The sequence below is a fragment of the Papio anubis genome, chromosome 1, assembly GCF_008728515.1.
Source record: "Papio anubis isolate 15944 chromosome 1, Panubis1.0, whole genome shotgun sequence".
In the NCBI taxonomy this organism is placed as follows: Eukaryota; Metazoa; Chordata; class Mammalia; order Primates; family Cercopithecidae; genus Papio; species Papio anubis.
Window position 1 is genome coordinate 7,537,134 of NC_044976.1, and position 26,570 is coordinate 7,563,703.

Sequence of the window (26,570 nt, forward strand, 5' to 3'; positions counted from 1 at the left end):
ATAGGGGAAACTGGGAATTGGGGAGATACGGGAACTCTGTACTTTCTACTCAATTTATCTGTAAACCCAAAACCATTCTAAAAAATAGTCTACTGATTTAATGTTTTAAAATGTTCTAATGTTTTAATCTACCATATACAATAAAATGCTACTTACCTAAATGCTTAAATGTTAGGCCTGTTAGCAAAACTGAAGAACACCAGTTTTCTTGCCCCCTGCCCAAAAAAAAGGCCAGATTGCTTTAATCCTTATATTTTCCAGCACTTTTAGTTCTCCTTTTCCATTCAAAGAGCCAGGAAGTGCTAGCCAGAGCAATCAGGCAACACAAAGAAATAAAAGGTATCCAAACAGGAAAAGAAGAAGTCAAGCTATTGCCCTTTGCTGACAATATGATTCTATACCTAGAAAACCCTAAAGACATCATCAAAAGGCTCCTGGTACAATAAACAACTTCAGTAAAGTTTCAGGATACAAAATCAATGTACAAAACTCACAGCATGTCTATACACCAATAATGTTCAAGCTGAGAGCCAATCAAGAATGCAATCCTATTTATAATAGCCATAAAGAAATAAAATAACTAGGAATACATCTAACCAAGGAGGTGAAAGATCTCTGCAAAGAGAACTAGAACACACTGCTAGAAGAAATGATAGATGGGCTGGGCGGGGTGGCTCACGCCTGTAATCCAAGCACTTTGGGAGGTCGAGGCAGGGAGATCACAAGGTCAGGAGTTCAAGACCAGCCTGATCAATATGGTGAAACCCCATCTCTACTAAAAATACAAAAATTAGCCAGTCGTGGTGCCCATACCTGTAGTTCTAGCTCCTCTGGAGACTGAGGCAGGAGAATCATTTGAACCTGGGAAGCAGAGGTTGAAATGAGCCAAGATCACGCCTCTGCACTCACACCTAGGTGACAGAGCAAGACTCTATCTCAAACAAAAAAAAAAGAAAAAGAAAAAAAGAGAAAAAAAAAATGACAGATGACACAAATGGAAAAACATTTGATGCTCATAGATTGGAAGAATCATTAAAATGAAAAAATCATTAAAATGACTACACTTTCCTAAGCAATCTACAGATTTAATGCTATTCCTATCAAACTACTAATGCCATTTTTCACAGAACTAAACAAAGTAATTCCAAAATTCATATGGAACCAAAAAAAGTGCCCGAAGAGCCAAAGAAATCCTAAGGGGGGAAAAAAAAAACTGGCGGCATCACATTACCCAACTTCAAACTATACTATAAGGCTACAGTAACCAAAACAGGATGGTATGGGTACAAAAACAGACACATAGACCAGTGAAACAGAACACAGAACCCAAAAATAAAGTCATACAACTACAGCCATCTGATCTTTCACAATGTTGACGAAAACAAGCAATGGGTAAAAGACTGCCTACTCAATAAATGATGCTGGGATAGCTGGCTAGCCATATGCAGAAGAATGAAACTGGATCCCTACCTTTTCCCATATATAAACATTAACTCAAGGTGGATTAAAGATTTAAATGTAAGACCATAAACTGTAAAAATCCCAAAAGAAAACCTAAAAAACATCATTCTGACCCTTGGCTTTGGGAAATAATTTATGACTAAGTCCTCAAAAGCAACCGCAACAAAAACAAAAATTGACAACTAGGACCTAATTAAACTAAAGAGCTTCTGTACAGCAAAAGAAACTATCAACAAAGGCGGGGCATGGTAGCTCAGGCCTGCAATCCCAGCATTTTGGGAGGCCCAGGGGGGCGGATCACCTGAGGTCAGGAGTTTGAGATCTGCCTGAGCAACATGGTGAAGCTCCATCTCTATTTAAAAAAAAAAAAAAAAAAAAAAAATTAGCCAGGCATGGTGATGGGTGCCTGTAATCCCAGCTATTTGGGAGGCTGAGGCAGAGAACTGCTTGAACCTTGGAGGCAGAGGTTGCAGTGAGCTGAGATCACGCCACTGCACTCCAGTCTGGGTAACAGGGTGAGACACCATCTCAAAAAAACAAAACTGTCAACAAAGTAAACAGACAACCTACAAAATAGTAGAAAATGTTTACATATCATGCATTTGACAAACGTCTAATGCACCAGAATCTATAAGGAACTTAAACAATACAACAAGCAAAAAAGAACCCCATTACAAAGTAAGCAAAAGGCATTAACAGACATTCCTCAAAAGAAGACATACAAGTGGCCAACAAATATGATAAAATGTTTACATCATTACTCATGAGAGAGATGCAAATCAAAACCAAAATGAAATATCGTCTCACACCAGTCAGAACGGCTATTATTAAAAAGTCAAAAAACAGCAGACACTGGTGAGGCTGGGGATAAAAGGGAAGAGTTATACATTGTTGGTGGGAATGTAAATTTGTTCAGCCACTGTGGAAAGCAGTTTGGAGATTTCTCAAAGAACTCAGAACTGCCATGCAAACCAGCAATCCCATTACCGGGTATACATGCAAAAGAAATTAAATTGTTCTACCAAAAATACAGATGCACTCATATGTTCATTGCAGCACTATTCACAATACCAAAGACATGGAATCAACCTAGGAACCCAGCAATGATGGACTGATAAAGAAAATGTGGTACAGGCTGGGTGTAGTAGCTCATGCCTAATTCCAGCACTTTGGGAGGCAGAGGTGAGCAGATCACCTGAGCTCAGGAGTTGGAGACTAGCCAGGGCAACATGGTAAAACCCTGTCTCTACTAAAAATACAAAAATTAGCCAGGTGTGGTGGCACACATCTGTAGTCCCAGCTTCTCAGGAGGCTGAGGCAAGAGAATCACTTGCACCTGCGAGGTGGAGGTTGCAATGAGCTGAGATTGTGCCACTGAATTCCAGCCTAAGCAACAGAGTGAGACTCTCCAATAAATAAACAAACAAGGCCGGGAGCGGTGGCTCAGCCTATAATCCCAGCACTTTGGGAGGCCGAGGTGAGTGGATCACCTGAGGGTCAGGAGTTCGAGACCAGCCTAGTCAACATGGTGAAACCCCATCTCTACTAAAAATACAAAAAAAAATTAGCTGGGCGTGGTGGTGGGTACCTGTAGTCCCAGATACTTGGGAAGCTGAGGCAGGAGAATCGCTTGAACCCAGGAGGCAGAGATTGCAGTGAGCCAAGATCACGCCACTGCATTCCAGCCTGGGCAACAGTGAAACTCTGTCTCAAAAAACGAATAAACAGGCCGGGCGTGGTGGCTCAAGCCTGTAATCCAGCACTTTGGGAGGCCGAGACGGGCGGATCACAAGGTCAGGAGATCGAGACCAGCCTGGCTAACACGGTGAAACCCCGTCTCTACTAAAAAATACAAAAAAAAAAAAAAAAAAAAAACTAGCCAGGTGCAGGGGTGGGCCCCTGTAGTCCCAGCTACTCGGAAGGCTGAGGCAGGAGAATGGTGTAAACCCGGGAGGCGGAGCTTGCAGTGAGCTGAGATCCAGCCACTGCACTCCAGCCTGGGCGACAGAGTGAAACTCCGTCTCAAAAAATAAAAATAAAAATAAATAAATAAACAAACAAACAAATAGAAAATGTGGTACATATATACACCATGGAATACTATACTACCTTTAAAGAGAATGAAACCATATCCTTTCCAGCCACATAGATGTAGCTGGAGGCCATTATCCTAAGCAAATTAACGCAGAAACAGAAACCCAAATACCACATGTTCTCACTTATAAGTAGGAGTTAAACAATGGGTACTCATGGACATAAAGATGGCAACAATAGACACTGTGGACTGCTAGAGAGGGAAGGCGGGAGAAGGGTTGAAAAACTAACTGTTAGGTACTCTGTTCACTCACTACCTGGCTAATGGGATCATTCATATCCCAAACCTCAGCACCACACTATATACTCATGCAACAAACCTACACATGTACCACTTGAATCTAAAAATAACAGCTGAAGGCCAGGCACAGTGGCTCATGTCAATAATCCCAGCACTTTGAGAGGCTGAGGCGAGTGGATCACCTGAGGTCAGGAGTTCGAGACCACACTGGTCAACATGGTGAAACCCCATCTCTACTAAAAATGCAAAAATTAGCAGGGCGTGGTGGCGGATGCCTGTAGTTCCAGCTACTCAGGAAGCTGAGGCAGAAGAATAGCTTGAACCCAGGAGGCAGAAGTTACAGTGGGCTGAGATTGCGCCACTGGACTCCAGCCTGAGAAACAGAGCAAGACTCCATCTCAAAAATAAAAAATAAAATAAAAGCAGTTGAAATTATCAAAAAGAAAAAAATTGCAAATAAAATGTAATGGATGTACTACTGAAAAAAATAATAAGATCTAAACTCAAATTGCTCTTGCACTCAACACACTTAAGAGTAAATACCGTTACAGTCCTTTCCACAAACATCTAACATATCGAGAAAGGTGAATATTTCATTACTGAACATTTACTTTAAGAATTATGTGAGAATTATGATCTGTAGAGCACAGGCTCTGAAAGAAAGGACGTTGGCTAGATAAGTGGCCAAAAAACATACACATAAAATGAAAACTTGTCTGCATCACTTTCCTTCCACTCAAAAAAGAAGGTAACAGTAAGAAATAAATAGCAAAAAACAGAAAAAAATGTTCAAATGTTCAATCTAGATACAGGTTTTTCTGTATAATTTAATCAATTAATAAATAAATACACATGTATCTTTCTTCCCCCAACCACACCCCCACACACAACTTTTTAAAGTTCCTGGATAATGTTCTGAACTATTTTTTTATGTTTTACATGTAACTTATGCAAATCATTCACTTTACTAAGCAAATGAACAGTAGTATCTGTGGCCAAAAATAATAAGATTTAAAATTCTGAGTCCTTCCAAAAGAAGAACTTGTATTAAATCTTTGGAATAGAAAAAAAAAAGTTCATATTAGGGAGTAGATCTGGGTATTGAAGGGCCTGTCTTTTTTTGTTGGTAATGCCAAAGAATGTCGTCACATAAGACTCACCTTATAATACTATATATGTATAAGTTATCAATTACATATATTTAACATTTTAAGTGAAAGCAAGTTTATTAAGTAAAGGAATAAAGAATGGTACTCTTTAGGCAGAGCAACAGCCTACATTTAACATTTTTTAAATGTTTAAAATGATAAAGCTGGTGAGTAAAACAACAAAAACATCTTTGAGTGATATAGATCAGCAGAATTTCTCCAGTCTCATTCCTGAGAGACCACCACATAAAAATAACTTGATTATCTGCTTCTGTATGTAAAACTCAGGTTGTTTGTGCAAAACATAAACTGCCCCAACTAAGAAATCCTGAGGAACATGCAAAAGGAGGTACTTTCACTGTCATTTTATTAAAAGGCACACAAGTAAAGTCATTACTGCTGTTGAGGTTCAAAACCAGCAGAGACCTGAATATACCACTGTTTCTACCCAGCTATTTTAAAATCATTGGTAGATAATGTGGTCAGCTACTGGTAAATACAGCTGTGAATACAGCAGCACACACCATCTAGAGGCTTTTGACTTAAGTAATTTTTCAAATGCACAGTATATTTACATTCTTTTGTTCCTTTGAAGCCCACCAGTCACATATAAATGAACCCTTTCTTAAAATTACAACTACAAAAGCTCATTCATCTTGTGGAAAACAAGATATGAGAAACAGATCTAATTGGTCAGCTTTAGAACAAGTGATTATTTCGAATCATTAATGGCATAAACACTTTACTTTTTCTATTTTCATTTTTTTAAATAGAGACAGGGTCTCGCTATGTTGCCAAGGCTAGTCTTGAACTTCTGGACTCCAGAGATAGAGATCTTCCCAATATGGCCTCTCAAAATGCTGTGATTTTGAGCCACCGCACCTGGTCCCAACACTTTACTTTTATAATGATCTCCCATACTTACCTATTGTATACTTATTATCTTAACAAGGAGTTTCTGATTAACACTCTAAAATTAAATGTTTTCTACTTTTTTGTTTTTCAATGAGACAGGGTCTTACTCTGTCACTCTGGCTGGAGAGCAGTGGTGCAATCATGGCTCACTGACCTGCTCAGCAATGTAAGTTTCACAAATCATCATGCTCATTTTTATTTGCTTTGTCCTCCTCCACTGGAAAATAAATGCTATGAGAACAGAGACTTCATCTTTTTTGTATCTTCAGCAACTAAAATAGTACCTAGTACATAATTAGTGCTCATCATATTAACTATTCACTGTTTTCCAATGCTAAGCATGGTCCTAAGCATTTCGTAAATCCTGTAAGTAGACTCATTATTTTCTGGTATGAGAAAACAGTCACAGAGGCTAAATAACTTAACCCAGGTGTCACAGTGAGTAAGTGGTAGAACTAAGAATAGAACTCAAATTCAGACAGCCTAACTATTTACCACTACGCTGTACTGAATAAATTAATGAATCACACCAGAGTTCAATGATAACTTTAAAAACTGAGTAAAAGTATGCTAATTTTCCTATTGACTAAACATCGACATTATTGTGTTTTATTATAAATATTTAAGTATGTGAACTATTTCATGGATTAATTAGATTTCAGAGGGCAAGTCTAAGACCCCAATCATCATTAATATGTGGAATTGGATAACATAACCTGAAAAAAGATTTACAAATGAACTTGTGACATAACCTGTTTGAATTGGATATAGGATACCTATTCCCTCCATTCTTCCTTGGATTCAGCAGTCTGCTGCCAATCTAAATGTTTTAATTTCTTTTAATTAGAGAAAACATTTTCTACATAAGTTACAATTAAATTATCACATTTTCTAGAAAATACTGCACTCTACTGCTTCATTCTAGGTTGTCTGAAGATGGACCAATTTCTCCAATGAATTAAAAAAATCTTAGTCTAAGACAAGCTCTCTTTCTACCCAGCCACCCCCACGAGATGCCACTCCCCCAACAACCCTCAGCCCCCATCTTCTATCAGCAAACTGGGCCTCTGACAAAGGTACCACATGTATAATATCAGGTTTAGTTATAATCAGATTTCAATCAAGTTTGTTTCTATGACTTTTGCTCCTTTTTAAAAATGCAGTGGATAAGCTGGGCGCGGCGGCTCATGCCTGTAATCCCAGCACTTTGGGAGGCTGAGGCGGGTGGATCATAAGGTCAGGAGTTTGAGACCAACCTCGCCAACATAGTGAAACCCCATCTCTACTAAAAATACAAAAATTAGCCAGGCATGGTGGGTGGCACATGCCTGTAGTCCCAAGCTACTCAGGAAGCTGAGGCTGGAGAATCACTTGAACCCGGGAGACGGAGGTTGCAGTATAGCCAGAGGTTGCACTCCAGCGTGGGTGACAGAGTAAGACTCCATCTCAAAAAAAATAAAAATAAAAATAAATGTAGTAGTTAATAACAGCTCTGGACAGTAGTATCTACTCAATAGGAAAGCAGACAATAAAGAGACCAGACCATTGAGAACCTATGTCAGTCACATTACAATCTATGTTACAGCCTGAAAAGCCTGACTTTTGTTACATGCCTATATTCAAACACTCGAATCTACTCATAAATACTTTCTAATAACTTGAAACCAATAACACTATAAAATACAGTTTGTCGCACATGCCCCGGAGCAGACATTTCTAAAAGCTTCCATTTACCACCCAGCCCATGGCCAAACTGCTATTGGTCAATGGGTTGCTCAGGTCCTTTTGTACAATGTTAACAAGAGGTAAGACACGAGGGGGGAACATTCTAGCCACCTTATCTCCAATGATGCTAACATTTATTTCTGTTTGAGTTTTACAAACTAATCCTAGACTAGTAAACAAAGAACCCATTTTTTATTGTTGATTTTTACACAAAATATTGGCTTCCTATGTAATTATAAAATGGATGGCTCTATCGGCTTCTCAGACTACACAATAGCAAGCAAAACCCTTTGGCCTTGGAAAAGCATGGTAAATATAATACCTACTAATAAGTTACATGGTTTACCAATTTCCTCAAAACCAAAAATAAATCTCTCACAAGTAAACTATTAAATAACAAAAGCTTGTCTTGTTCTATCACTTGCTTAAAAGCAAGCACGGTGGCATGGGAAAGGGATTAAGAAACACAGGCAGTCAAGTCCATAAAACCTCCAGTGTAAGATAAAACTACCCTGTAGGAGCAGCCAATGCATTCTGACCTAACAGCTGTACAGTTGCACTAATTAAAATGAAAAGCTAGTCTGCATCACACACAGGCAATTCACTGAACCTTACTGACAAGTTGATGGGGTTTACCATCACAGTCTTCCCTCCCTAACCTACAATGTAAAAAATAAATTGCCATATAGCTGAAGGTACCGGAATGGGGCTGAGGGGAATACACACACACACAAACACACACACACACCCTCCCTCCCTCTTTCAGGCATTTCAGAAATAATCACAATCATGTAGATTGGAACATATCCTATACGCTATAAAAACACACACACAAAGGAAGTGGTACAGCTACATTACGTCAGCTCTTGCCTCAATTCATAAATGCAAAAACCACAAAACAAGACAAAAATCTAAACGGCCTTTTTCTGGAAACCTTAGAGTGAATAAATGTGGGTTAAGTCTTTAAATATGTTATTGAACACTTCTCGCTGATGCATTGCTTTCATCAGCCACGGGGAGGGAAAAAGTGTAATCTCAGTCAATTCTATCATGCAACCAGATCAAATAACATTTCAAGTGCAGCCTGCCAAGCGCCAGCGCCTGCCGGAGTACAATGAGCGCTCAAGTGCTCTGGACTGAAAAACCATCTTTCACTGGGGCCAGGGATCTTTATAAAATAGTTTAAACACTACTAAATTACAGAGTTAGAAAAAAAAAATACAAGCTCAAATCTGCTGGCCCCACACTATTGTGAAGTTGCTGTTAAGCATCTAAAAATCTGCCTTGTGTAATTTACTACGCAATGTAAATATTCAGAAAGGCAACTGCCTCTTAGAGCCTAAATCTAACACATGCATAAAAATGTAGAGTTAGTTGTGCTTCTGGAAATAATTGCCCACAGATCAATGTGCTTACATGGGATATTGTTCCCATCTGTAAGGTTTCAAATAATGTCTACTTTAAATTTGGAGTTTCCAGAAAGAGAGGGAAAAAAAAAAAAAAACCAGAACTCAAAACAGTAATTTTGGCAAAGTGAGGACTTCATTAAATCTGTTCTCAACTTTTACTCAGTGTCTCAATCTTAAAACACAGAGGCACACAATTTCAAAGGGAAAATGGAATTTCTCTGTAGACACCCGTGTTCATTTACAGACCATTTTCTAGATTTTCCGTGTGGCTAAGAGGCCTCCAGCCAAACAATGCCCACAGAGCGCGGGGCACATGTGCGCCAGGGAAGCTTAAAGGCTGCAAGTAAAAAAAGTAACCTATTACAGGAGTTTCTTTCTAAGCAAACAAAAAGTGGTCAAGCAGGTCTCCCTACAGTTTCAGAAAACAAGAGTTGAGTAAACAAGAGAGGAGAAACAAGGAAGACAGCACCTCACACTAAAAAATTCTCTTAACAATTTAAACATAAAACAATCTTCAAGACTACCTCCGCATTTTAGCTACTCTGGCAAAATAACAGTAGTTTGGTCCAAGAAGAAAGTTTCATTTGTCACATAAGTAGCCTCAAATCAAATCCATCAGATTTATTTTATTTTTAAACTTCAATTTATTCCACAGTAATGCAATGTGAAGTTTCTGATTAAACAGCGACTTCTGCATTATACTCCGCTCAACTTCAAAAGCACTTTCCTTTCAGAAGAGAAATATTTTTTTGTATTTTTAAATAGTGTTTTCTCTACACCTCCTCCCCCCCAAAAAATATTTTCTGTTCGATTTAACTGAGATTTCCAGAGTTTAGGGCTACTGAAAAACTAGTGAGCCCAACAGAAATGCAATAGGACACGGCAAATACTGACTCCCCGTTCCTGGAAAGCCATCATCATTCTTGGGAACACCCAAGTTACATCTTTCTAGGGTCGGCTGGAACACTCCGTGCACCCACCCCGAAAGCCCCCCACCCCCCACCCGCACTTGTCCAACTTTCTGGCCCGGCCCGAGACTCGCGTCCCCCTCGAAGCACGAGGCCGCCGGCCACTTGCCTGCGGCCCGCCTGTGGAAGGATCTGAGACCGCAGGGCCTGGTCCTCCTCCTCCTCCTCCAGCGCAGGTCCCCGTCAACTCCGGACCCGTGGAAAGAGGCGGCGTGGGCGGGCAGGTGGGGACTCGGGGAGAGAAGTGCACTTGCTAAAACAAAAGGAAGCCTAAGCGGCCGCAGGGCAGCACCGCACCAGCGCAGGTCCCCGCTGCTCGGCAGCTCCAGGAGGCGGTGGCCGCGCGGGGCCCCGCCCGCTAGGGATGCGGCCGCTCCGGCCCGCGCCTGCTGCCCACGGCCGCGGCACTCGGCTCGCGCTCCTTCAGCCCGGGAGGCCGGGCCACCACTGCCACATGCCGGTGACCCAGACGCCGGGAGAGAAAGAGCAGCCTCCCCGTGACGGCGGCGGCCGGCAAAACCCGGGCTGGAGCCCAGCCCGCTCGACGCGCGCCCCTGCCGGCCGCCGCGCGCGCGCGCGCACACACACACACACACACACACACACACACACACACACACACAATGCCAGCTGCAATTTTATCTCCTTCGTTGCTTGGCCGGCCTCCACCCCCCCATCCAGTCCTCCCTCCCCTCCGACAGCCGGAACTGGGAGCCTGCGTGATTGATGGCAGCTCTTAATAGCGTGGTCAGCTAGAAAATGCATCTGCAAGCAAGACATTAAAGAGGCAGCGCATCCCTGTGAGTGATCAGCATTTCACACATCCTAGAGCTGCCTCTGCTTCTGCCAGGAATATTAATGCCAACCACCTCTGACGTCTAACAAATGCGGATGAAACAACCAACAATCACAGACAAGCTAAACATTTGTTTCAAAGATGCACCGAGAGAAAGCAGCATTGTTTGGTGTCAAACAACACTTCTGACCCCAGTTTTCCTTACACATTAAGAATTCTCTGTAAGTCATTTGTTTAAAAATCTCACCAATCCCTTTTCCACAAGTAAATAAAGATCCATCTGTTAGACAAGACATACTTAAATTGTGCATGATTGAAATTCATCTAATAAGGAAGCAAAATAAATGCACATTCCTTACCGTGTGGCTTTAAATAAACATATAACCTACCAGCTACCAGATTCCAGACTCCCTCATTAATTCAATTTTTCTGTGCATCTTAACAGATTACCAACTGTTAATTTCAAACTAATTTCTTACCCACCCCCAATTAAGTCTGGTCTTTTATATATATATATATATATCAACTTGCTAAATTTTATTAAAATTAAAGTACATTTAAACCATGTATTCTCTAGTGGTGATAAGATTACCAACTGTTAATTTCAAACTGATTTCTTACCCACCCCCAACTAAGTCTTGTAAAAAATATATATATATATCAACTTGCTAAATTTTATTAAAATTAAAGTACATTTAAACCACATATTCTCTAGTGGTGATAGCCAAGATCATTTTGTCCTCTCAAAGAAGACATTGTATAGGAATTTTTAAAATGTATTCCTATAAAATACAAATTCTAAGTATTAAGTTCACTCAGTGTCAACCCAAATTAGAAAGGTGCAACTCAAAATTTAAATGATTACTCCTGGTATCTTCACTATTACACCTTTCCCCTTCCAGGCAAGTTTCATGGAACTCTCAAATAACTTCATAAATGTTAATTAAGACTTTCCAAGGCCCTATAAAGTGACTGTATTATCGGGTACTCTCTTTCCAATAGAGAAATTTAGACAGATTAAAGTGATTTGCCTGTGGTCTCTCAACAAGATGGCGGTGGGGCCAGGCTGAAGAGAACCCAGGGGTCCTGTCTTGTTGCCACAGATAGCCAAACAGACATGCACATGCACGTTTGCTATTTAAAGATAACTCTGCTGATCTCTTTTTAAAGACAAATCAAGTTATTCTACAGGACATAGAAATATCTGTCTCAAACTCCTAACACAGCACATGTACTGAGCAAGAGCTGATGAGGCATAATGTCTTTGCCCCCCTGAAAGGTGGCTGTGATCAATACAAATCAGAGACGGTCTGTAGTGCAAATCTAGCTGTGCTATAAGCTCCACTAAACACCATTCCTCAGTGAAACCATCCTGAGGGGGACCTGTGACTTGAAAATCTGCTTCATAACCAAGTGGCTATGAGATTACTCCACATATGTCAGAGATGAAACTGATCCTAAAGCCTTGCTGCAAAGCTACTCCTGTACTTGGACACACTTCCAATTTTCTAACCAGCTATATCCAGACACATGGCACAGGCTGAAAAGAATTTCTTTTTTCTTTTCCGCACACCATTTTAAAAGTGCTGGTTTATACTGAGTTGGAATAGGCTGGTGAGAAGCAGCAAACTGCTCTATTCTGAATTCACACTGTACCTAGTCTCTCAGGGATTCTAAATGCTTTGACAGCATTTTATGCCACTCAAATTCTTTGTGCTCATCTTGCACCTGCTGCTAATCCAACCTGCACCCAGCCCCCCACCTTCCAGTTACACCAGTTTTTCCACTTCCCCCAGGTATAGGGATTTCTACCACAGGTCAGTATGCTCCTTCCCACTAGAGCAGGAATAATCTCCCTGCAGCCCCCAACAGCCACTCACAGACCATTTAAAGCCTCCTTCAGATCTCAGGTCAAACATCACTTTTTCAGAGAAGCTTCCCCTGAGACCCCATTCTAGGTCAAGTTCCTTTAAGTTCTCATAGAACTGTGTTCCTCCTTCACAGCATTGATCTCGGTTTGTAATTCATGGGTGTGATTTTTTTTATTAACACTCATAGCCCCTTCTAAGCACTTCCATAGAGTTCTATATGTTTCCTCATAATGTAGATTTGTATCAGGTACACAAATCTGTGGAATGAATAAATGAACTGAGGTCAACAACACTGCTTTACTCACTCCATATATCCTCTGCACATTTCTTTTTTTATTTATTTTTTATTTTTTTTGAGACGGAGTCTCACTCTGTCGCCCAGGCTGGAGTGCAGTGGCCGGATCTCAGCTCACTGCAAGCTCCGCCTCCCGGGTTCACGCCATTCTCCTGCCTCAGCCTCCCGAGTAGCTGGGACTACAGGCGCTCGCCACCTCACCCGGCTAGATTTTTTTTGTGTGTTTTTCAGTAGAGACGGGGTTTCACCGTGTTAGCCAGGATGGTCTTGATCTCCTGACCTCGTGATCCGCCCGTCTCGGCCTCCCAAAGTGCTGGGTTTACAGGCGTGAGCCACTGCGCCCGGCCCTCTGCACATTTCTTGGCACAAAGAAGCCTATCTCAAATAAGTAGCATCTATGCAAATAAGAATCTCTTCTACTGGCCGGCACGGTGGCTCACGCCTGTAATCCCAGCACTTTGGGAGGTAATCCCAGCACTTGGCGGTTGGGCGGATCATGAGGTCAGGAGATCGAGACCATCCTGGCCAACATGGTGAAACCCCGTTTCTACTAAAAATACAAAAACTTAGCCAGACGTGGTGCCGGGCACCTGTAGTCCCAGCTACTAGGGAGGCTGAGGCTGGAGAATGGCGTGAAACCAGGAGGCGGAGCTTGTAGTGAGCCAAGATCATGCCACTGCACTCCAGCCTGGGTGACAGAGCGAGACTCCATCTCAAAAAACAAAAAACAAATCTCTTCTATTGGCCTTTAAAAGCCTAGTAAGCCAAGAGTGGTGGTTCACGCCTGTAGTCCCAGTCACTGAGGAGGCTGAGACAGGAGGATCCTTTGAGCCTAGGAGTTTGAGTCCAGCAACATAACAAGACTAAGTCTCTAAAAAAACAAAGAAAAATTAAGAAATCTAGTAAAAAGGACTTTTATCCCATTTTATGAAGATATAAATAATTGTGCCTGGGGTTACTCAAAAACACAGAGATCCTCACTAGGATCCTATTTCCAAGCTACACTTTTTTTTAAGAGTTAATGAAGTATAGAAGCCATTGCTAGTTTATTCAAGCTAAGTTCTTCCTATTACCCAGCCTTTAAGGGATATGCAAACAGCCACAGGTAAACTGAACAGAGGACTAAACCTTGTACACACACAGAGCAATATAAACAGAATATAAAACTTAGAAAGTACTTTGTACACTAGTCTGTCTTCAAAGCCCCTCAGAATCCAAAAGCACTACCAAATTCTGCTGTAAATGAAGGGAGTTCATTCTTACCTTTTACACTGAACTTACTTTATTTTCATGTTTTTTTCTCTAAGTAACAGACCTGACACGGAAGCCTTCGAAAGAACTCTTTCCACCTAGGAACTCGATGGTGGGTCTACTCCTCAAAGTAAAACATTTGTTTTAACCCTCATTAGTATGAGTTTGTAAATTACTTTGTGAAGAGGAGAAATCAAAGTTATTACAACAAAAACTACAATTTTTCAGGTGTTTTGCACATGACCACATGAAAAAGTAAAAGAAAGATTATGCAAGGTAAATGAAAAAAATATTAGATATACCACATCCCTCCCAAATTAATACGCATTATGACTGTCAGCATTCCACAAGGGATTCCTTGGTTCCCACATGTTATCTCTCTGGCCTGGTCTACACCATTGCTTCTTTTTGTCCTAAGCTCCATTCCACACAAATTCCAGCTCTTGGTTTCCATAACACCCATCATTTATCAAAACAACCCTGTCAAGTTGAGTACCATTAACAGATAATGAGAGGAGACAACAGATGTGGCTGCAAGCAAAGCACTCCATATTCTACAGGCCTCAGCATGCAGCCAAGTGAGCTGACATCTGACTTTATCCTAACAGTTATAATTAAATCGAAAGTCTAGTTAAACTAACATTAAAGCTATGACCAGAAACAGCACACAGGAGAAATGTGAAAGCGAACCTTAGCACTAGCTGAACAGGACCCACATTATTCCAGACCCTTAACCAGGAGCAACCACCCTGCATTTACACTCTCCACTACCTTGCTCTGTCACAGCAAAGGAACAATCTTAGCCATATTTTCTAAAGATGGCAACTTTGGGCCACTGCCCAAGACCACCAAGGCAGCAAGGAGACTGCATTTTTACATGCAAGTTCAAGCAGTAGCACTCATTTAATAACATTAATAAGGGTCAAAATTATAACTATCAAGTTAGAGACAACATTCTTTCCCATAGCATTATCCAGTACAACCATTCAGACCAAGTAATTTAGCTCTCCCATATCAAAATGTCAACACCCCAAAGTCACCACGCAAACAGTGCCTGATTCAAGGGTTGTATTAGTACCAGTTAGCTATGTCCACATAGGATGCTGGGGTGGAAAGGATTTGATCTGTTATCACAGTCTCCCCTTTTATGTACAGTTTTGCTTTCCAAGGCTTCAGCTACCCTCAGTCAACTACGGTTCAAAAACAGGTGACTAAGGCACAGTAAGATACTTTTGAGAGGCCACATTGATATAATTTTCATTACAATGTATTGTTATAATTGTTCTATTTTATTAGTTATTGATAATTTCTTAATTTTCCTTATACATTAAACTTTACCATAGGCAGGTATGTGTAGGAAAATAGTAAAAACAGGGTTCAGTACTATCCAGTTTCAGGAACCCACTGGGGCCTTGGAACACATTCCCAAGGGTAAGATGAAACAACTGTCCTATACAGAATATGGAGGGATATGGTTTGGCTCTGTGTCCCCACCCAAATCGCATCTTGTAGCTCCCATAATTCCCATGTGCTGTGGGTGGGACCCGGTTGGAGACAACTGAATCATGGGAGCGGGTCTTTCCCATGCTGTTTTCGTCATAGTGAATAAATCTCACAACATCTGATGTTTTTGGCTTTTTTGTTGTTGTTGTTGTTTTTGAGGTGGAGTCTCCCTGCCCCCCAGGCTGGAGCACAGTGGCGCAATCTCGGCTCACTACAACCTCCGCTCACCACAACCTCCGCTCACCACAACCTCCAACTCCCAGGTTCAAGCAATTCTCCTACCTCAGCCTTTTGAGTAGCTGGACCTACAGGCGCATGCCACCACACCCAGCTAATTTTCTATTTTAAGTAGAGATGAGGTTTCACCATGTTGGCCAGCTGGTCTCGAACTCCTGACCTCAGGTGATCCACCCACCTCAGCCTCCCAAAGTGCTGGAATTACAGGCATGAGCCACCGAACCTGGCCGATCTGATGGTTTCAAAAACGGGAGTCTCCCTGCACAAGCTCTCCATCTCCTTGCCAGCTGTAATCCATAGAAGACCTGACTTGCTCTTCTCTGCCTTGCGCCATGATTCTGAGGCCTCCCCAGCCATGTGGAACTGTAAGTCCATTAAACCTCTTTTTCTTCCCAGTCTCTGGTATGTCTTCATCAGCAGCATGAAAACACACTAACATATAAAGTTACAATTTTAAGCAAACTATCTACTTCTTTTGCTTTTCCAATTCACCAAAATGTCACTAGACAACAAAAACTCTAGAGTGTTTAAAACAAAAAAGAAAAATATAAAATTTTTGAAGCTCTTTTAGATTTTATTTTTTTTTCTTTTATTGAGGCAGGGTCTCACTATGTTGCCCAGGTTGGTCTTGAACTCCTAAGCTCAAGCAATCCACCCTCCTTGGCCTCCCAAAGTGCTAAGATTACGGGTGAGCCACTGTATCCAGCCCTCTTATAGATTTTGTTTTAGAGTGTATGTTCCTACGGAAAATCCAAGCAATTCCACTTAACAGGCTGAAGGTTTACCAAGTTCTTCTCTAGAACATATGTACAAAAGCGTGCACGCATACATAAAAACATATGTATTCATTTGTCTGAGGGTTCACTTGTTGATTTATGTCACAAAGATAAATCCTACTATTTATGTTATACAGCAACTCACTTCTCTCACTTTAGAGCAGACCATTAACATCCCATTCCTGTTTGTAACTGCACATAACTGAACAGTGTGGGAGTCTCATAATTATTATATAACAAGCCCCTTATTGAGTCTTTTTCACATTTTTTATTCATAGACAGTGCTACAACAAACTTCTTTGTACATACATGTATTTCTACAGTGAAGGAATCCCTAGTTCAGTGAATATGCACTCCTTCAGAGAGAGTCAAACAGCCATCCAAAAGCTGTACAACTTATACTCTCACCAACAGTGGGTCCTGGTCCTATTTCCATATTCTGGTTTTTTGTTGGTTTGGTTTTGGATTTTGCACTCTCCTGGATCTCCTACCTTTCCGGTCATTCTCTCTTTCTTTCCAAGACTCCTCCTAAATACAGGTAGTCCCTGTCAAGCCTCCTCTTATCACACTCTGCCATCTCTCATCAGTGAGGAGATTCACTCTCAAGCTGCTTCTTGCTTGCGATTCCAAAATTTGATTTTTCCAGCTAAACTTGCTTCTTAGCAAGAGGCCCACATTTGCAAATGCCCTGTGGGTTCCGCCATAATGGCATTCCACAGACATTCTCAAAGAATCCCAAACCAAATCAAAATGTTCTTCCCCCTGTGTCCTGGTTTCCCCAACACAGTCTCAGGATACATCTGTTGCCCTGGTGTAAGTACTAAGAGTATGCCCTTTCTATTATGACTTATATTCTAAAACATGTAAGAAATCAGAATTAGGACATTAAAATATAAAATACCTCTTAGCTTTCAGTACTACTGAATGATTCATATTATTTTATTTTGGTAATAGGTAACTATCATCTAATCCATAGTTCAGTCTTAAATGCCAATCAAGGTCAGACATATATTAATATAAATTTTTTAAATAACCTTCCTAATTACCTATCCATTTATATCACTTTCCATTCAGCCAATATTTAATGATCTATTATCCACATATGCTTCTTTCCAGGTAAAAGTGCTAAGGAACAGAAATATAAAATATTAAATCAATTAGGTTGGTGATAATTACATCCACAGAAAAAGACACAGAGAACCATAAACACATTAAAATAATGTTATAATAATTAGCCAAATATTCCACGAGTATTACATAAGTGAGTTTTTATGTCTGGTAATGCCATAATCTTAGTAAGTATTTACTCTTTTATATTTAGTAATAAAATGTATGAGTTAATTTCTAGATACTGTTGCAATCTACATAATATACTCTTGAAAAATAACTAGAAATAACATCCGATTATTTAAAAAAAAAAAAAAACCCAAGACAGACTGGTCTTTAGTAAAACTCTGAATAGCATACTTTAAAGTGAAATAATATAGGTACAACATTAAGGTTGGGCATTAGTTACAACTTTCCTTTATGCTTTACTTTCCAACATAGTCCCAAATATATATATATATGTTTGTTTGTTTGCTTTTTGAGACGGAGTCTCGCTCTGTCGCCCAGGCTGGATCTCGGCTCACTGTAAGCTCCTCCTCCCAGGTTCATGCCATTCTCCTGCCTCAGCCTCCGGAGTAACTGGGACTACAGGCACCCGCCACCATGCCCGGCCTTTTTTTTCTTTTTTTTTGTATTTTTAGTAGAGACAGGGTTTCACCATGTTAGCCAGGGTGGTCTCGATCTCTTCACGACCCACCATGCCCAGTCATAGTCCCAAACATATATTTATGAGTGATAGGCCAGGCGCAGTAGCTTACACCTGTAATCTCAGCATTTTGGGAAGCCAAGGCGGGTGGATCACTTAAGGCCAGGAGTTCGAAACCAGCCTGACCAACATGGCAACACCCCACCTCTACTAAAATTACAAAAATTAGCTAGGCATGGTGGCGCGCGCCTATTATCCCAGCTACTCGGGAGGCTGAGGCAGGAGGATCGCTTGAACCTGGGAGGTGGAGGCTGCAGTGAGCCCAGATCGAGCCACTGCACTCCAGCCTGGGTGACAGAGTGCGACTCTGTCTCAAAAACAAAAACAAAACCAAAAACAACAAAAAAAAGGAGTGATAAACTGCTAATAAGTATTTAAAGTATTATTTCATGAAATACATTATCAGCATTATAAAAATATATTCCATAAAAAAATACAACTTTCCACTAGGCTCCCGTGGGCATCACAGAAAACCGTTATTGACAATAGTCATCAATCGAACGTCTGGCCTGGAGGTTTTAGTTTTTGGAAGTGTCCAGCCGTCTCATGGACGTAGGATGTAAAATTAGCCTTAAACGAAATTCAGACAGAGTGCAAGACCTCTTAGATAGCACATGTTTTAAATGTGTTTAAAGACATTTTCATTTCTATTTCAAAACTCACTAGCGATCTCAGACTGTATAGATCAAATTATTAAATTCCAATACAGTGATACCTTGAAAAGCCAAAGCAGAGTTAAGAACAGAAATTTCTCATTTGGAAAAGTGTTACAGATTTAAAAAACAAAGAGAGTTTTGTTTTTTAAAGAGCTCAGGGACTCAGGGCCTCAATGGGATGTTTAAAATGAGGCCCCTCATGTATTCTGAACTGATGATATATGATAAAATCAGTGTGGAGATCCAGCCAAATGTATTGGAAGTAATCTTAAGGATAACTCAAAACCACAACTGGAATCAATATCCTAAGAATTCAAAATACTAACCAGACAGATAATTGTATGACTTATTAAAATAATGTAAAGAAATTCAAAATATCATTTTGCCCTTTATTACTGGGATATGTTTTCTCTAGTATTATGCCTCCAATAAATGAAAATATTTTAAAATAAAATTACACACGTGTATTTCAGAAAAAAATACATATATTTTAATGTTTCAAAAAATTAAATGAGTACCATTTGCCAGTGTCAACATCAGAGGTAGCATTACAGATCCAGGAATTGCCTGCCTAAAAGCCAATAACTGCTCTCTAGAAAATGCCAGAAGACTCCAGTTAAAAATATACACTTAAACATTATATAATACATTGGCTAAAACAAAAATCAAAAGACACAGTTTCGAGAATGTCTGACCTACACAACACAGGGTGGTTTCTTGTGTTTTCTTTTGAAGGGATTAGAAGTGAATGAGACTGTCATAATGACAAATGCTGAACATACATTCTGGAGTTTAATTTTAACTAAAAGAGCAAATACTTGGGCTGCAGGAAACAACAACTGAGTGAGTACAAAGGAAGGCACAGGCTAACTTCTAACGTTTACATCATCTGATTAACTCCAACAATAAAATCTAAACACTGATCATCCCCTCCAATCTTCAGAGCAAGCTGACTCTACAGTGAAGAATATGAGAACCGTATCAGCTGACTCTGGTATGTTTAAACGATTATAATGTAAAGCATGTTCATTCTCTTAAGTGAAAGGAAATGACTGCCAAATGCTTCCTTTACAATCTCTCCAGAATAGGGCAGGTCCTTTAATGTGAGATTTTCCTGACATTCCAATAGTAGCAGGCATTGAACAAACAGAGATGCATTAAAAGCCAACCTGGTTCTATTATCTTTTATTGAAGAACTAGCAAAGATCAGACATGAGCCCTGTGCTATTTACATTTTTTGGTGCATTAATCACTTTTATACTCAAGGGCTTTAGAAAAATTCAATAGATTTTTTTTTAATGAAAAAAAGAAAAAAACCACAGGATGTAACCACAGCTATATTAGTCTTTTTCTCAGGAAGGTCAGAAAAGCTTTAAAAACAGGAAGTCTGTGCTATAAGGTTGAGAAATGTTTGTTTTAACAGCCTAAGGCGTCATGGTTGCAGTTTGCAGTCAGCTGCTATGGAGGGACTACAGTTTATTCTTTCCAGCCAAGGATTAATGTCCCTAGGGAAAAGGCCAAAAAGGTACCCATATACCTAGAAAAGCACATCCTAAAATAAGGCTTGTTACAAAATCTGAATCATAAATCTTGCAAGATACCTTTCAACATTAAATAGGAACTAATTTAGTAACTGGAGGAGGAACAGTTTTGTCTTTTGTGATCATTTAAAAAGGCTAAGGAAAAACCATAGTAACCAATGCTAAGACAACCTCCTAGAAGCAATTAGCAGTGGGTTAAGAATTAGTGCTTGCTATTTTATACATGTTTTCTATTGATTACCTCCACTTTAATCATTATACTAATATTAATTATTACATTCAAATGTAAAAATGACACTCTTACTTGAGTGCAAATTCTTGCAAAAAAGGCAGATTAACTTTAAAAAAATTTTTAGCCCTAACAAAATGGTTTCTGCTTTTAAGAAAAAAGTTTTTAATAATTAAAAACTTTGGCCAGACCCAGTGGCTCACGTCTATAATCCCAGCACTTTGGGAGGCTGAGGTGGGTGGATCACCTGAGGTCAGGAGTTCGAGACCAGCCTGGCCAACATGGTGAAACCCCTTCTCTACTAAAAATACAAAGATTAGCTGGGCGTGATGGTGGGTACCTGTAGTCCCAGCTACTCAGGAGGCTGAGGCAGGAGAATCGCTTGAACCCAGAAGGCAGAGCCTGCAGTGAGCCAAGATTGTAGCACTGCACTCCAGCCTAGGCAATAAGAGCGAAACTCCACCTCAAAAATAAAAAATGATAATAATAATAATAATAATGGCAAACTTCAACTACAGTGCTAAAGTCTTAACATATCTAACATTAAAGGCATTTTATTTCAAAAATTACAATTTGCTGATTTCACTCTTTATTTATACTTAGCTTACACAGGCAATCAAAATGAGGCTTTTTCATTGTGGACTCCATTTTAAATGGGATTAAATGTTATATTATGAAAACTTTAAGCCAGAAAAATCCAAGTATTAATATTAAAATACATATATCACATGAATTTAACATTCATTTGGCTTTTAAAGGATAGTGATTAGGAAAATCCTATCGTGATAAAGTGCTTTAAAATACAAACATAAATGGCTATTACCACAGAGTTTGCCATTCACCCCAAGAAGTGATTTTCTATTTGATAGTTATAGCTACCTTTAAATTTTTAAATATTTATTTCCACAATATCCCTAGAGAGGACTGAACTACTGCCATTTAACAGATGGGAGTAAAATGAAACTCTCTCAACTTTATCTTTTCCTTTATGGTTCAGAAGACATCACTGTAATAACTTTATCTTTCCAAGGGGTATCACTCAAATAACAACTCATTCTAAAAGGCCTATACTGCCTTTCAGTTGAGTGTACACTATATTATGCTCTGGCTTCTTTCCTAAAATTGGAAGACAATAGAGTAATGCCTTCAAAATTTTGAGGAAAATAGTCTCCAGTCTGCAATTCTATACCCAGCCAAACTGTGAGATAATCAAGGATAAGTATGAAATAAAGACATTTTCAAACACACACAGCCTCAAAACATTTACTTCCCATGCATCCTTCTCAGGAAAACACTTCACAAACAAGAAAGGGAACCAACCAAGAACCCATGAAAAATGACCTCAGAGTCATATGAAAGGGAAGTCTTCTTCCAACAACTCAGTGGCAGATCTAGACACCAAAATGAGGCAATGGGTTCCAGGAGGACAGCACCAAGGGTGATCTATAGATTAATATTTTCCATTACATTGAGAGGAGTTTAAGTAGTTCTGCTGGAAAATTTAAGGATGATTTAGAGATAGAGGCATACAGAACAAAACAAAGAATCAAAATAGAGACAGGTATTAATTCCAGGAAAGAAGTTGTGCAAGAAATGGAATTCAATCATATCACAATTTTTTTTTTTTTTTTTTTTTTGAGATGGAGTCTCACTCTGTCACCAAGCTGGAGTGCAGTGGCGCAATCTTGGCTCACTGCAACCTCCGCCTCCCAGGTTCAAGCTATTCACCTGCCTCAGCCTCCCGAGCAGCTGGGACTACAGTGTGTGCCACCACACCCAGCTAACTTTTGTATTTTTAGTAGAGACAGGGTTTCACCACGTTAGCCAGGATGCTCTTGATCTCTTGACCTTGTGATCCACCTGCCTCGGCCTCCCAAAGTGCTGGGATTATAGGCATGAGCCACTGCATCCAGCCCACAATATTTGTTTTAAGCTATAACAATATATACATGCCTATAACAATATAAACATTCGGCTGGGTGCGGTGGCTCACGTCTGTAATCCCAGCACTTGGGGAGGCCGAGGCAGGCAGATCACCTGAGGTCCGGAGTTTGAGACCAGCCTGATCAAACACGGTGAAACCCCGTCTCTACTAAAAATACAAAATTAGCCAGGCGTGGTGGCGGGCACCTGTAATCCCTGCTACTGGGGAGGCTGAGGCAGGATAATCGCTTGAAGGAGGCGTAGGTTTTAGTGAGCTGAGATTGCGCCATTGCACTTCAGCCTGGGCAACAAGAGCAAAACTGTGTCTTAATAATAATAATAATAATATAAACATTCAATACTGATTTAACCACAAATGATGATATTACCACAATGGGAAGGAAGAGGAAGAGGAGAAAGCAGAAGATACATAAAAGGTGACGGCCTGGCAAGGAGGTTCGCATCTGTAATCCCAGCACTTTGGGACTACACAGCAGGCAGAATGCTTGAGCTCAGGAGTTCAGGACCAGCCTGGAAAACATGGCAAAACCTTATCTCTACAAAACATACAAAAATTAGCCAGGTGTAGTGGTGTGCACCTGTAGTCCCAGCTACTCAGGAGACTGAGGCAGGAGGATTGTTGAGCCCACAAAGTACAGGTTGCAGTGAGCCATGATCATGCCACTAGATTCCAGCCTGGGTGACAAAGCCAGACCCTGTCTGGGGTTGGGGAGATATAAAAGGCTAAATCCTCATTACTCATTGGGTAAACTCAGCAAGTGATGTCTAAAACAGAAAATAAAAACAGGCCAAGCACAGTGGTCTCAGCTACTTGGGAGACTGAAGCAGGAGGATCCCTTCAGCCATGGAGGTCAAAGCTGCAGTGAACCGTGATCAAGCCACTGCACTCCTTCCTGGGCAATAGAGTAAGGCCCCATCATGGGGGAAAAAAAAGACAAAAAGAAAAGATAAAGAAGCCAGGCATGGTGGCTCATGCCTATAATTCTAACACTTTGGGAGGCCAAGGTGGCAGGACCACTTGAGCTCAGGAGTTCAAGTCTGGCCTAGGCAACACTGCAAGATCTCATCTCTACAAAAATAAATAAATAAATAAATAAATAAATAATCAGCCAAGTGTTGGGGTGCACACCTGTGGTCCCAGCTATTTGGAACCTGAAGGATCACTTGAGCCTGGGAGGTCAAGGCTGCAGTGACCCATGACTACGCCACTGCACTCCAGTCTGGGCAACAGAGCAAGACTCTGTCTCAAAAAATAAAGATAAAACATAAAACATAAGCATGACCTTTAGCAATATTGAGATAAGTGACAAAAGAAATGGTTTTAAAAGTTCAGTTTGCCTCTGAGAAGTGGAACTCAAGGATGGGAGGAACTACTAAAATAAACAAATAAAAAAATAAACAGTACACCACCATTTGATTAAGTACATGCACATATATTACCTAGAAAAAAACACATAAAATTAAAAATTAACACAAATATTCCCAGAAGATCTTTGCTACTTTTTTTTAAAAAAATTCACTAACCTATGTGCTTTGATCACCTGGTGAAGAAAGTAATAAAATTTCAGAATGGAAAAAAAGAAAAGGAATTTTAAAAAACCTAGCCAAAGAAGCAATCAATCTTTTTAAGATGTAAGCATCAGACTGAAATTTATTTTTCTTCAGAGGGCAGGTTGTACTACATTTTGCAACTTGCTAGTAAGACTCCTGAAATTTGGCCCCTCAATAATCTTATACCAAAAAGAAAGGAAAAAGACACACACACAATCACAATTTTAAAAAATAAATGACATAACAACTCAATCACTGTAATTTTAGTATGTATAAATGAGAAACACATCACTGAAGTAACAGCTTTGTTTTTTTTAAAAGAAGCCGTAGGCGAAAGTATACGTGTATCATCCAGCTTCAAAGAACTTAATGAATTTTTAAAATCATTTTTAGCATTTTACTCATTTGTTTATTCACAGTTATGTTCCATAGTCACCTAATGGTTTTTGAAAATGAAAGTAAGAATAAGACGGATAAGGGAAAGGAAAATCAAGGATGTTCTATATTGCAAGTTAATCATTAGGTCAACAGTGGTAGTTTTTAGTATCTCTCAAACACAATAATGCCTTGTCATCACTTGAGAATACTGAATTTTAATGCCATTGCTTTGTCAATAAAAAGTGCTTATGTACACTTCACAAGTTCATTAATAATCCTCTAAGAAGAGCTAAATTAAAGCTTGGCAAGCAGTTTCTCATGAAACAAAATTTGCTTTAGTTCTGGTTTTTAGAACTAAACGTACCAAGTGACAAATTAAGATGTGGAAACACACCTTAAAGGTTGTGCTTTGAAAGTATTCAATGACTCAAACAGAGGTATCATTAGGCAGTAGCAAAACAAATACTGAGATTCCTATTTCATTTGCAATCTGTTAAGTTTCAGATGGATAATTTTACAATGACCACCAATAGCTATCAAGATAAACTTTGAAAGGAGATAGACATACATTCCCTAAATTTCATCAGAGGATTGGAAGGTAACCAGGATAGATCCCATTTTCAGCATTAAAAGTGATCAAACGAGTCCAATAATTCACACAGAAAATGCCATTGTGCTGTCTATACTGTGTGTATTTAATGTCCATGGGAATGCTGACATGTGCACTGCAAGTGGTGATTGAAGAGTCAACTAAGTAGGGGCAAAGGGCTTGCAGCAAAAATTTAAACTAAAAATAATCCATTTACAGGAGAATAGTACCAGGCAAGCTGGAAAAACTATAATCAAAGTCTGTATTTCCAGTTTCAATAGTAAACACAGTTGTTAAGAGTGGTTAAAACACAAGACCATAAGTGCATGCAATTTCATGTAAGAAACATCTGTTTTATCAATAGTATCCCTGTTATGGCCTCCATTTCTTTACTAAAGGAGAATGTGAGAGTAAGAACAAGAGCAAGTACAATGTATGAAAGAAAGTAAGCAGTCAATTTACCTCAGAAAACATCAGGACCTTCATATAACTTCCTAAAATCATAAATTCTAAAGCTGTTAGATTTCTAGAACTTGACAAATTTTCTTTAAAAAACAGGGTCAGATAAGAATTTTGCCTTTCCTCCTACTGGTTTTTAGTCCCCACCAGCTGAAGTAGGGTGCCCGTTTCTACACCAAAGAGTGGCAAAATGAAGAAAATCAAGCAAATTACACAGCAAAGGCAGAAATGCCTTCTATTTCATGAGAAAAGAGAAATGGTACAAGCCAGTGGATCACCAACCTCAATGCAATGAAGAGCTGAATTTTTTTGTTTAGTTCTGAGAAGAAAGCTGTGGTTTAATTTCATCAATAGTGAAGTTTAGTCCTACATATTTTGCTGGGTGATTTTCAATGGTGGGTGACGCTCTTCATCTGTACTCATAAGAGCAGGCAGCAACATTTCATCCTTAGTTCCGACTGAGCTTCCCAGTCTTCAGCACATTTAGCCTAGTGGTAAAGGTCTCTGGCTCTGGAGTCAGATGGCCAGGGTTCTCCTGATCTAAAATTTTCTAACTGCATAACCTTGGGAAAGTCTCCATGTGTTCATCTATACAATGTGATTAGTAACAGTGCCCACTGCACACAGTTATCATGGAGATGAAATGAAACAATTCAAGCAAGGCCTTGGATGGAGTGCACAGCACACAGGAAATGCTCAATGAATGCGAGACACCATTAG

At 39.9% G+C, this 26,570-nt stretch overlaps 1 protein-coding gene across 5 annotated transcripts in view; it reads right to left on the reverse strand.

Moving 5' to 3' along the window:
• The window catches only part of RERE (arginine-glutamic acid dipeptide repeats), a 465,254-nt gene that overhangs the window by 336,964 nt on the left and 101,720 nt on the right, over window positions 1-26,570 (reverse strand). For 2 of the 5 annotated variants that reach the window (XM_009186902.4, XM_003891064.5), the window contains exon 1: window positions 10,071-11,262. The exons of the other annotated variants lie outside the window; for them this stretch is intronic. The gene's annotated coding sequence lies outside the window, so the exon portion shown is untranslated. Of the gene's footprint in view, window positions 1-10,070; window positions 11,263-26,570 lie in introns of those variants that run through there. 5 annotated transcript variants of the gene reach the window in all.